At 47.4% G+C, this 10,811-nt stretch overlaps 1 long non-coding RNA gene across 2 annotated transcripts; it reads right to left on the reverse strand.

Moving 5' to 3' along the window:
• Positions 1–338: 338 nt before the first annotated feature.
• LOC141279049 (uncharacterized) lies at positions 339–2,776 on the reverse strand. 2 transcript variants are annotated; one of them, XR_012332797.1, is made up of 4 exons: positions 2,523–2,776; positions 2,267–2,398; positions 899–1,125; positions 339–462 (listed from the first exon to the last, which is right to left on the reverse strand). It is a non-coding gene; the product is annotated as an uncharacterized lncRNA (long non-coding RNA). The 2 variants fall into 2 exon arrangements; XR_012332798.1 differs by having other exon boundaries at positions 407–526.
• Positions 2,777–10,811: the final 8,035 nt, after the last annotated feature.

Here is a 10,811-nt window from a genome sequence, read left to right on the forward strand (position 1 = left end):
CACAAAAGGGGGAATATGTCTCATAACAACAAAGAAACAGAGATAGTCAACAAAGAGAGGAGGGCGGTCCTTGGATTTTAGAAAGGCTGTTTCTGTAGAAGGGCGGGGCTTCCCCTTCATTGAGGGTGCAGCCAGCTAAGAGTCAACAGAAGTGGGAACTTGTTACTGAATTCCGGTTTGGCTTCTCGCTGCTCAAAAGCCAATAATTTGAGAGGCAAGTGTCAGTAGAAAGGAAAGATGCTTTAATCAGGACAGCCAGCAATCTGGGGACAAGGTGGACTTGTGTCCTGAGACCAACTCTGAAGACTCTGTTCAGTCATGACAGTTTTTAAAGCAGAAAAAGGGGGAAGAATCTCAGCGAATCATGGAGGCAGGAGGTTGGGTTCTGCATCCTTCTCCATTGTGTGCAGACTGGCTGACTCTCTCTTCAGATGTTATCTTACTGCACGATTGCTAAGGGGGCTGTTAGGGGTAGAGAGCTAGTCATTCTGAAACTACTTAATTCTTCATTCTTACTTCTTTTTATCTAGGAAAAGAATCAACAGATTAGGCAAGGCATGGTGTGTATTCAGGAGAGCATAAGTCAGGAGTTCGGTTAAATTGTCTAGTGATCTCATTCCTCTAATTAGGTTCTTTTAAGGTTAGAAGGGAACAGAAAGGGGCAAACAGGAAAGGGGCAAAAGAGCTGCTTTCAAACGCAAACACAGAGTCACACAGCATGTGTTTCCAGCAGCTTCTGATTGAGGAAGAGCAACAGCCTTCGTAAATCATCTTATGTCTCTGAGACAAAAAGAACAAAAAGGTAGCTCAAGGTATAAGGCTACCTCGGCCGCTTTAAGGGAGGGCTCTCTTCAAAGCTTAATTTGACCCCAACGGAAGTCCATTACATACCTCGTACCTGCAGACGACATGTCTACTCAGATTCCCTGGGAGCCTGCCTCCAAAAAACAAAAATCACTCCGTTTACAAACTTGGGGTTTCATAGCTTTCTACTCGCAGTCTCAGCTTGCCAGTTGCCCCAGGACCATGTGATTCCGATGTCACCGTACAACAGGGCGCTTTGAGTCACTGCCCTGACGCTGCAGAATTGCTTCTGCTTCTTTGGGAATGAAGACTTTTCCGGGCCTGTGAAAAAGATTCTTGGGAATTGTTCAACACTGAGTCTAAGTTTGGAAGGATGGGAAAAGAGAGAAGAGAAGGCCCAAGAGCTTGCCAATTTCTCCTTGACACGATCATAAAGTAAAGTTCAAGTGGTATCATTCCACGCTAATCAAAATAATGAGGTAAGAAAATGAAGAGGAAATGGCTTCACTCTAAGTACCCATTATCTGATGCCAATTGACAAAGAAATGCTTAGGAAATTGGAAGTGCGTGTAGCAGTCACGTGATGGGAGCCTGAAGTCAATATGGTCATTGTGATTCATTTCAAGGTCAAGGTTTCCTGAGTGGAGGGATTTGAAAAGACACAATTACAGTCCTTATTAGTGAGTGTTGAAAATGATGCTGGAAACAAGTCTTTGTGTAAAGCTCCCATAAGGTGAGCAGATCAGTGGTTTAATACTATTTACCGCAGTATTTTAAATTAAGACCAAATGCCAGTAAACAATGTGTGTCCTTTTCTATGGGAATTTTTCTCTCAAATGATTCTGTCAGTATGAGATTGAATTTCAGATCTACCTAGAGAGCTGCTATATGAGAAATGAACAACCTGATCTTTGAAGGATTTAGTTTCACCCAAGATACCCTGACGTTTTCTCTGTCTACACACGGTATCTCTCTCAATTTAATGTGGTTAATGATTGGGAATGTCAGAAGCCACATGACGCTCGAAGGCACATTTTCACTTCATCTGCCTTTCTGACACGTTTAGTCTAACTTAATCAGGGGGTTGAAGCTAATTTCCTGAAGCAGTTTCCAGGGTCCTTGTGCAAAAAAGGGAAAACTGTTCCCATTCTTTTAGGACATATGGTTGTTATTATGCAAAAATTCCCTTGTGCCATTCTGGCACACACATTCCCTCCCTCCCCCCCACTCCTGTGGAGCACACTTAACCACTGTATTTCGATGCACTCTTTTCCCAAGGCTTTCTGGTCCAAGTGTCAACCCAGTCCACCCCTGAGCTCAGCATCCCAGCCCTCGCCCAGCCCTCACCCACTTGAGGCGGCTTGGAGGGGTCACTGCCTTGCCAGGGAGCACAGAGGGCCATCTCAGAGCAGAATCATTTAGGCAGGAGTGGGCACCTGGGTGCCTTCAGAAAGTCACCCACCTGGGTCTTGCTGTGGTCGTGGTGGGCGCTCTGGGACCACTGCCTGGGTCTGAGTCCTCTGCTTCTATGGCTGATAAACTCTGTGGCCTCAGGCAAGTTACTTACCATCTTCCAAGCCTCCAGTGTTCCCATCTGTGAAATAAGCACCCATCTCTTAGAGCTACTGTGAAGGTCAAGTGAGATAACACACGTAACACATTTAGCAAAGCAACTGGCATGGAGGACGTAATTAATAAGTAGTAACTCCCTTCCTTGCCTGCAAATGGAAATGAAATACAACGGTGCCCTCAAGGCAGATGAAGGCAGTTGAAGATGAGGGCAGTTGAGGTGTGCGCATCACGGTGTACCTAGGGCGCTCTAAGCACACAATGCATGTTGCCAGTAACGGTTGCTCGCTGCCATCTTTGGTGTCTGTATCATAGATACAGTGGCCTTGGCTGTCCTGGCTCCTTGTCTCATAGGAGAGCTAAGGCATGATCCCAGGGAGGACTTGGGTGCCCAGGTGGTGACGGGGGGGTGCCCCAGCCTTCTGGTGTGGACAGAACCTTACAGAAGACATCACTTTCTGGGTCTAGGCTCACGACAGAGACGCATTGTGAGAGGACAGGGTGGTCATGGAAACTGCGACAGGCCAAGGGGAGTCAAGGAGACCTGCTGTCCTGGGTCATTGCCAGTAGTCATTGCTGGTGAAAGAAATCAGACCTCACCTTTAATTCTCGCTACCATCTGTCAGTGTCCATCTGATAGGACTGAGTGAGCTAGAGCAAGCATTTTTTTTAAAAAAAAAAAGGAGAAGAGGCTCTTTGGCAACTGTGGTGGTCAAAGAAAGTGGTACCAACTGACCCTCCAATATCTCCTCTTGGGACGAATGTGGCTGGACCAGATGTAGGTCTCAGGCTCCAACTGGACCATGGTTTGACCAAGGCCCTGGGCCTCCCTCTGCCAAGTTCTAGTCCAAAGAAGGTCAGAGGAGCTGGGCTGGGTCTCAGGGCTCATCTGAAGGGCATGGGCATAGTGTCATATGTGGACCCTGAGAGTAGCAAGTTATCGCTAACAGTAAATTAGGAAATGAAATACTTCAACTCCTAACCTTGAATGTAGTTAGCATGACCCTCACTTTACCTTTCTTCAAGGTGAGATAATCCCACCAGTTCTTTAAGGAACTTCTCAAGGGCAGGCAGATCCCTGCCCCATTGTGGATCCCTTCCCCAAACCCCAGGGATATAGGAGGAAACAGTCCTGAGGCGATGCATCATATCTCTTACCTGAGACCCTGGGGCAGTTTCCGGAGCCTGGGACCCGAAGGACCAGAGGACACAGTGTTTAGTGCTATTGAGGAGTCCACGGCTCTCTCCACGTGGCAAGGTCAGCCACCAGGTTCGTAGATACAGAGAGTCAGTCATTAGACCAGAGAGAAGGCCCACAGGCCAGGAATGGGGCAGACCAGGGAAGCAGAACCTTAGGGAAGAACCCAACTCAGAGCTGGCAGACATTGAGAGGACCCCAGCCATGGGGTCTCCTCCCGGCCTTCTGCTGGGGCGGAGAATGTTAATCTTTCACACGTGCACCACAGCTCGCAGCGCTACAGGCATGGAGCATCCTCGGCCTCTTTGACTCCCCTCCCCACCCCCTCCAAAGACTCGGTGAATATGGCCACGCAGGGCAGCCAGCATGACCACATCAGACAATGATTTGTTTCAGCCAGAATTTGAAAAAAGGGAAATAGTGTGCTGGTTTTAATAATTGTCCAAAGAATGCGTGACTGCAGGGAGCTCTTTGTGAGTGTGAAATTTGGGGTTCTGAATATTTGGACATATTCCCTGCCAAGCCACAATACCCCTTGGACAATTCTTGGTGACTCTATGCTTGAGTAAATCCAAGGTGAAGGTGGAGACCTCTCAGACAGGGACCCTGGACCCCTGCTGGCATGGTCCTCCAAAAAGTCCTGACCGAATGAATGAATGAAGACTGAAGGGAGAATAACAGGGCTGCCAGTTCTGATCTGGCTGTGCCTAAAAACGGGGTTTAAACCAGAGCAGAAGGTAGAACACTCTTCCCATGCCACCCATCAGCATGGTGTCTGTTGGCCCTGGGTGTGAGGGAGGATGTACCAGCTAGGGAACTTGATCACCTGAAAGGTTCATTCAAACTCTAAGATTCTGTGACCTATCAATTGAAGAGTGTCATCAGAACCCACTCATGTTCTTGTTTCTCTGAGCTTAGCCCCTGGCACTCCACTCTTTTGTAGACCTTTGGACTAAGTATTCCTGCCACGAATTTGCTTGTGTTCCCTGTTTGTTTCCTACATTGGGACACAGAGTCTGGCTTCATTCCTAGTCTCTTGTTTGGTCTGAAGTCTTGGTCTTTTGTTCAAGACTCTTAGGAAGAGCTATACCCATTTTATGTGGACCTGCCTCTCAGTTTAATTGCTAATCTGTGCACCTGCACTTACCGAGCTGACAGTTTCTCGGAGTCAAAGATCTGGTGCAACTAAATACCCACTACCCCATGGTTTCTTCAGGGGCCCTCTGTAGAACACCTAATACATTCTGGAGACTCCAAGATAATGGGCAGCCTCTGTTTTACCTTAAAGAGGTCAGGGAAGCGATACTTTAGCTCAAAACTGTGGCATATACCCTGAGCTCAGCCATTCAGACCAGGGTAGGGAAACACAGAGCAAGCTGGTCACCACCACCTCCTCCTCTGCTCATGGAAGACATTTCCAATCGATCCCAGAACATTTTCTCACTGAGCACAGATGTGTTCTCACATCACCATTAGATTGGAGCTGAGAATCAAGTTGAAACCGTCTGGTTTCCTGCCCCTTCCATGGGCCTAGACATACAAAGTGTTATAGCTGTGCGGGAATTTTCCTGTTGTGGCAGCTGTGTCATGATGTGATTGTTGGTTTTCCCTCAGCTCTGCCCAGTCCCTAAAGAAATGAGAATACATTGCACAAAATACCCTGCTGAGATTTCATACAAAGCCACAACAGATCCCTCTGTTGATAGGTCCCAAGTTCACAGTCAAGGGCACAACACACAATGTAATGAAGATGTTGCTGTCAGTCAGGTGACCTTTGTCATCCTCCAAATGCAGAAGAAAGCAGCTTGCAGAGACAGAAGCCCGCAGTAGTCACTGTTTTCCCATAATGAAACCAGTGTCCTTGGGCCTGGTGTCCATGAGGAGCTATTGCTAGTTTGATTATATAAATAACCATTAGGGGGTTACCCAGACAGAGGTACCTGGAGGAAACTTTCTAGAAGGGCTCCTGTTTGGTAAAATTACTGGTAGAGTTTTACCATTAGAAACCACGAGACGGGAAGAGTAAGTAAAGAAACTGTCACACAAATACAAATGTGGAAAATGAATCATTAGGCAAAAATGTGTATTCCTTAAAATGAAACATGGAATAAAACTATAATCAAATAAAAAAAAAACTGTTCAAATAGAAGGGTCCCTAATAAGTGACCTTTACTGTTGTTAGTCTGGAGAGCAAAGGTTTACTGGGAAATTTCCAATTAGGTTGAAATTTTGATGCTGTAACATGGTGTGAGTTGCAAGTTGAGATTCTCATACATGTTTTCCTACTGGACAACTTGAGGATAAGCTTCTGTGGTGCTGTGATTTATAATAAGAAATACTTATTTGGTCTTTATCCAGATGTGGGCATAGAGATCCTATAACTTTTTGTTATGTTAATGAAACTTGTGGAAAACCTGTAGGTCACATAAGGATGGAGGCTGGTTGCCAGGGGAGCAAACCCCCTGGTAAGAGGTTTGGAACTTTCAGTCCCACTACCACCACCCCCAACCCCAGGGAAGGGAGAAGGGCTCAAGTTTAAGTTCAACTGCCAATGGCCAACGATTTAATCAATCATGCCTATGTAATGAAACCTCCAGGAGAGTGGTGCTGGGAGAGGGCATGGACGTTTCTCACTGCTTCCCCATGCCTTGCCCTGTGCATCTCCTCCACCCGGCTGTTCCTGAATTATATCCTTTTATAATAAGCCAGCTAGCTAGTAGGTAAGATGTTTCCCTGAGTTCTGTGAGCTGCTCTGACAAAGTAATCAAACCTGGGGAGGGCACTGTGGGAACCTCCAATCTATAGCCAGTAGGTCAGAGGCACAGGTGACAACCTGGACTCGAGACGGGTGCCTGAAGTGGGACTGAGCTCTTAACCTGTGGGATCTGACGTCATCTCCAGGTAGATAGCGTCAGAATTGAGTCGAATTGTCGGACCCCCAGCTGGTGCTGGAGAATTGCTTGGTGATGTGGGGGTAAAACCTGCACTGGAGTTAGTGTCAGAATCACTGCCTCGCAGCCTTGCAGCCCCTCTGTTCTTCGTTATCACACAGATATCAAAAGGGATTCGATCTGTAAGAACCAGCACCTTTTCCTCTTGTCCCCTTTCTCTGGGTGGCTCCAGAGCCACCTGTTTTACACTGAGGGCTTCTTTACACACCTTTATACGCGCATCTTCTGCCGACTTGCTTGTGTCGATAGATCTCACCTTCTAAATAATCCTTCCCATGTGTAGAACCAGAACGAAGAATGTCAGGAGAGGTCCGCGATGGGCTCCGCCTCCCAGAGCTGTGACTGTGTTCAGGAACACTTCTCCATTGAAAGCTGTCTCTGCAGGGAACTGGAAGCAGGAAGTTACCCTTTTATGCTTTGGTTTTCTGTGCTATAGTACTACTGAACATATAAGCTCTTTTGGTGTTTAAAGTCCTATGTGGGATCATATAGAATGGTAATTTTGATTATTAATAAAAACAAGAATAATTATGAAGGTGGCAGGGCGCCGCAGTCAGAAGAAATGTGTGTGGGAGCAGCCCTGGTCTGAGGGAGCACAGAACCGGTCCACGTGGCTGGCACCCAAGATGCCCAGGATGGTGGAGGGAGGTGAGGCTGCAAGGGACCCAGTCTGCCCTGCATCATAACAGACACATTTTATTAAGCATCTATCCCATGCATGATTTCATCTAATCTCTCTAGCATTCCTTGGAATTAGGTATCCTTGTTCTCTTTTTACAGATAAAAATGGAAGCTTAGGGAAGATAATAGCCTTGTTTAAGAGCCTATTATGAGCACAAAGGGAAACTTGGAATCTAAAGCAGGTCTACCTGGTTTCTTGGCCCATGCACTTCCATACATGGGCAAAGAAATATATCCGGAGATATGCATGCTAAAAAATGAATACATGCATACGTGGGGGGTTTAATATACATCCATATATTCTTTGATACTTCTTCCTTCAAGAGGTGAAGCCTAGCTCCCCACCCTTGGATGCGAGCTTGTCCCTTGCTCTCCTGGATCACCCACCCAGGGAAGTTAGCTGCCGAGTCATGAAGACACTTCAGCAGCTGCAGGGAGAGATGCATGTGTGCAGGAGCTCAGGATCCGGCAAGCAACCAGGAAGGAGCCGAGGTTGGCAGCCCAGAGCCACATCGGTAAGCTTGGAAGTGGATCACGCAGCCCCAGTTGAGCTCTCAGGTGGCGGTAGATTTAACCACCATCCTGACAGCAACCTCAAGCCAGAACCTCCCACTAAGCTGCTGCAGGATTCCTGATACACAGAAACTAAGAGCTAATAAATCTTATTGTTTGAAGCCTCCTGGTTTGGGGGTCACTGGTACACAGCAATAGAAAATGAATACAGCATGAGTGACCCAGGAAACACAGACGCGTATAAGGTAAGAAGTGTAACCCTACTCCTTTTGTCTGCATCTCCCACAGAGGTAACCAGATAATGGTCTAGTATACACCCTTCCAGTCCATTCTGCCTCCAGTTAAGGACTTAGGGGCTAAAGAAGGTTGTGGAAGTTTGCAGAAACTACTGAGTCTCTGAGACAGAGGAGTGATGTGATGAGACTTGCAGTAGACGATATCACCCTGGTAGCCTCAGGAGGAGAGATTAAAGTGGGTAAGATGAGAGGCAGCCTCAGTGATAGAGATGGAAAATGAGATGGTGATGGTAAGGATGGAAAGATGCAGAACCGAAAGCCAACGTCTAGAAATACTTAGAGGGGGAAATCACAGGACCTATCACACCTCACCCCTATCGTCCACTTCTTCCCGCACCAGGAGGATGAGGCATGTGAAGCGGGTTCAGGAATCATTTGCTCACCTGAATGAGTCTGACTTTGGTGAAGACCAACGACAACCCATGTGACCATTAAATTTTACAGATATGTAGCCTGGAGAGGGGGTAGCAGAGTCCCAAGTTCTGCAGATGGGTAAATACAGACCTCGGCCCCCACACCCGAACCAATCAGGGCGCAGGGTTAACCTAGGCCTCTATCAGTCTGCCAGGTTCTGTGCTAAGAACCCTGCAAGCATCTCACAGTCCCTCAACATTCCTGTGTGGCAGGAACCTTCAAGATGCTCACGTTACAAATTAGAACAGGGGTCCGTAAACTACAGTCTGTGGGCCAAATCCAGCAGCTGTCTGTTTTGGTAAAGAGCGTCTTTGGGGAACACAGCCATGCTTGTTCATGTATACATTGTCCGTGGCTGCTTCCGTGCTACAGTGGCCGGGGTGAGTAGTTGCTATGGAGACCTTATGGCCAGTTATTAAACCCATCCGTTTATTAAAATAAAATCTACTGGCTATTTAGTCAATGCATGGACTGTCCATGTCAAACAATAATTCTGACATTTTAAAATAAATTTAATAGCTAAGTTGATCAAATCAATGTTATCCTGTAGACAGGTTGCCTCAATTTTCTCCACTGTGTTAGAAATATGTGAAGTCCCGAGAAAACTTGGACGAGTCCAAACACGTCGGAGGAATTGCCTGCTGGTGTTGTCAGGGTGGGATTCTCAGCCCCAGAAACAGAGCAGTGACACCTGTCGTGGAGCCACGGAGGCTTTGGACAAAGACGCACCTGAGCTTGACCCCAGCTCTGCCACGTAGTGCCTGGGTGACTTCTGGCAAATCGCTTAAACTCTCTGTCCTCAGTGTCCCCATCTGTAAAATAGGGTTGATAACACCAAGGTCACTGCATTGTGAACATCAAATAAAATTATTAATGTAAATGAAATGCGAGGTGCAGTTGACAGGAAAATCTGCCCAACTGTCAACTCTGATTCGTCCCTGACCACCACAAACATGGCAATGGACTTGAAGGAGCAGATGCCACGAGGTCCTGGGGATGCCACCAGCTGGAAAGGCCGGGTGACTCCCAAGCAGAGAGCCGTGGAAACACGTCATGTCCACACGTGTGCGCTCGGGGTCTGTTTAGCAGGCAGGCCAAAGCTAGAATGCCATGAGGAAGCAGATTCCCAAACAAACTCAGATTCCCATGGAAAGGAATGGAGAGTTCAGGGGGTTTAGCTTCTTGGGCTGCTGTCCCCTCCCGGGCTGTGTCTGCGCTGGGTTTCCTGTGCACTTGCCTCCTATTGGCCTGCTCCCAGAGGCCTTGGTAGGCCTGCTTTGCTGGGCTTCAGTGCGACCTTCCCTGACCCCAGGGTCATCTGAGGTGTCACCACGGAGACTGCCAGACCTCCACGGAGTTGGTGTCTTCCGTACTCATTTCAGGCTGTTAGCATCCAGCCCAGACACCCATAGGTTCCCAAGAAGTCCCCTCATTTAAATTTAAGGAATATATTTAGCAGATAGACTTTATTTCATGGGTGGATATTTTGGGGTGAAGCTGTCTCCATAATGCTGAAAAGGTACAAGTGACATTCAAACTAGTTTTTCAGTGTCAGCTATATCTGACTTCTAGTTTGAGTCTAGTGCACTTGCGGCCAATTACAGATTACCAACAGCAAAGAGACAGCAAGCCCATGACTTTTGCAACTGCCTGTCAGCAACTCCATAAAGGGGGATCTCTTTACTTTTATAGCCTCTTTTCAAAATAATCACCGGTGGGATAGTTATTTGGATTCACAGCTTGCATCCCCTTCCGTTGGTAGGCAGGTCCCAGCACTTAATAAGCACGTGATCTTACAGGGATGATAAGACACAAAATGGATGCAGAGCGATACAGGTTAGAAGGTTACACTGATTATAACCAGCGGCCTGAATGGCCGACCTGGGCGAGCAGAGGCATGGTCTGTGCTCGGAACATTCTCCAAAGGAGGTCGGTGTGTCTCCGTGTCTGTTTTCACTGGATGAGGCACAGGTGATGGGTTTGATCAGCTCACCAGTGATTCGGAGGCCAGCACACCCCAGTGGAGCAAAGTATTACATGAGATGAAATTAAAGGTCAAGTTGCCTCGGGAACACAGAGCTCGAGACCATCCTCTCTAAAATGGGGTGAAGAATAAGAGTTGCTCTCACCAGCTCAGGGCTGCTGTGATGGTCAAGATGTGCATGAAGTTGGAGTGTGAATGGAGGAGACGTGGAAGGCGGAGCTGAGAAAACCACAGGTGTCTACACTTTCCTGCAACAAATCGAGACACTACGCATAGTTTTGGGCCACAAGGCAGAGATGAAACCTCGGCTCCCAGCTGCTTTCTATGGGATCACTTTGAAAGGCTAGATGAAATTCTCAAATTGCAAGTCCAGGCTTCTGCTCTACCCCGTGGGTTTCTTT

The sequence above is a fragment of the Tursiops truncatus genome, chromosome 7, assembly GCF_011762595.2.
Source record: "Tursiops truncatus isolate mTurTru1 chromosome 7, mTurTru1.mat.Y, whole genome shotgun sequence".
Lineage (NCBI taxonomy): Eukaryota > Metazoa > Chordata > Mammalia > Artiodactyla > Delphinidae > Tursiops > Tursiops truncatus.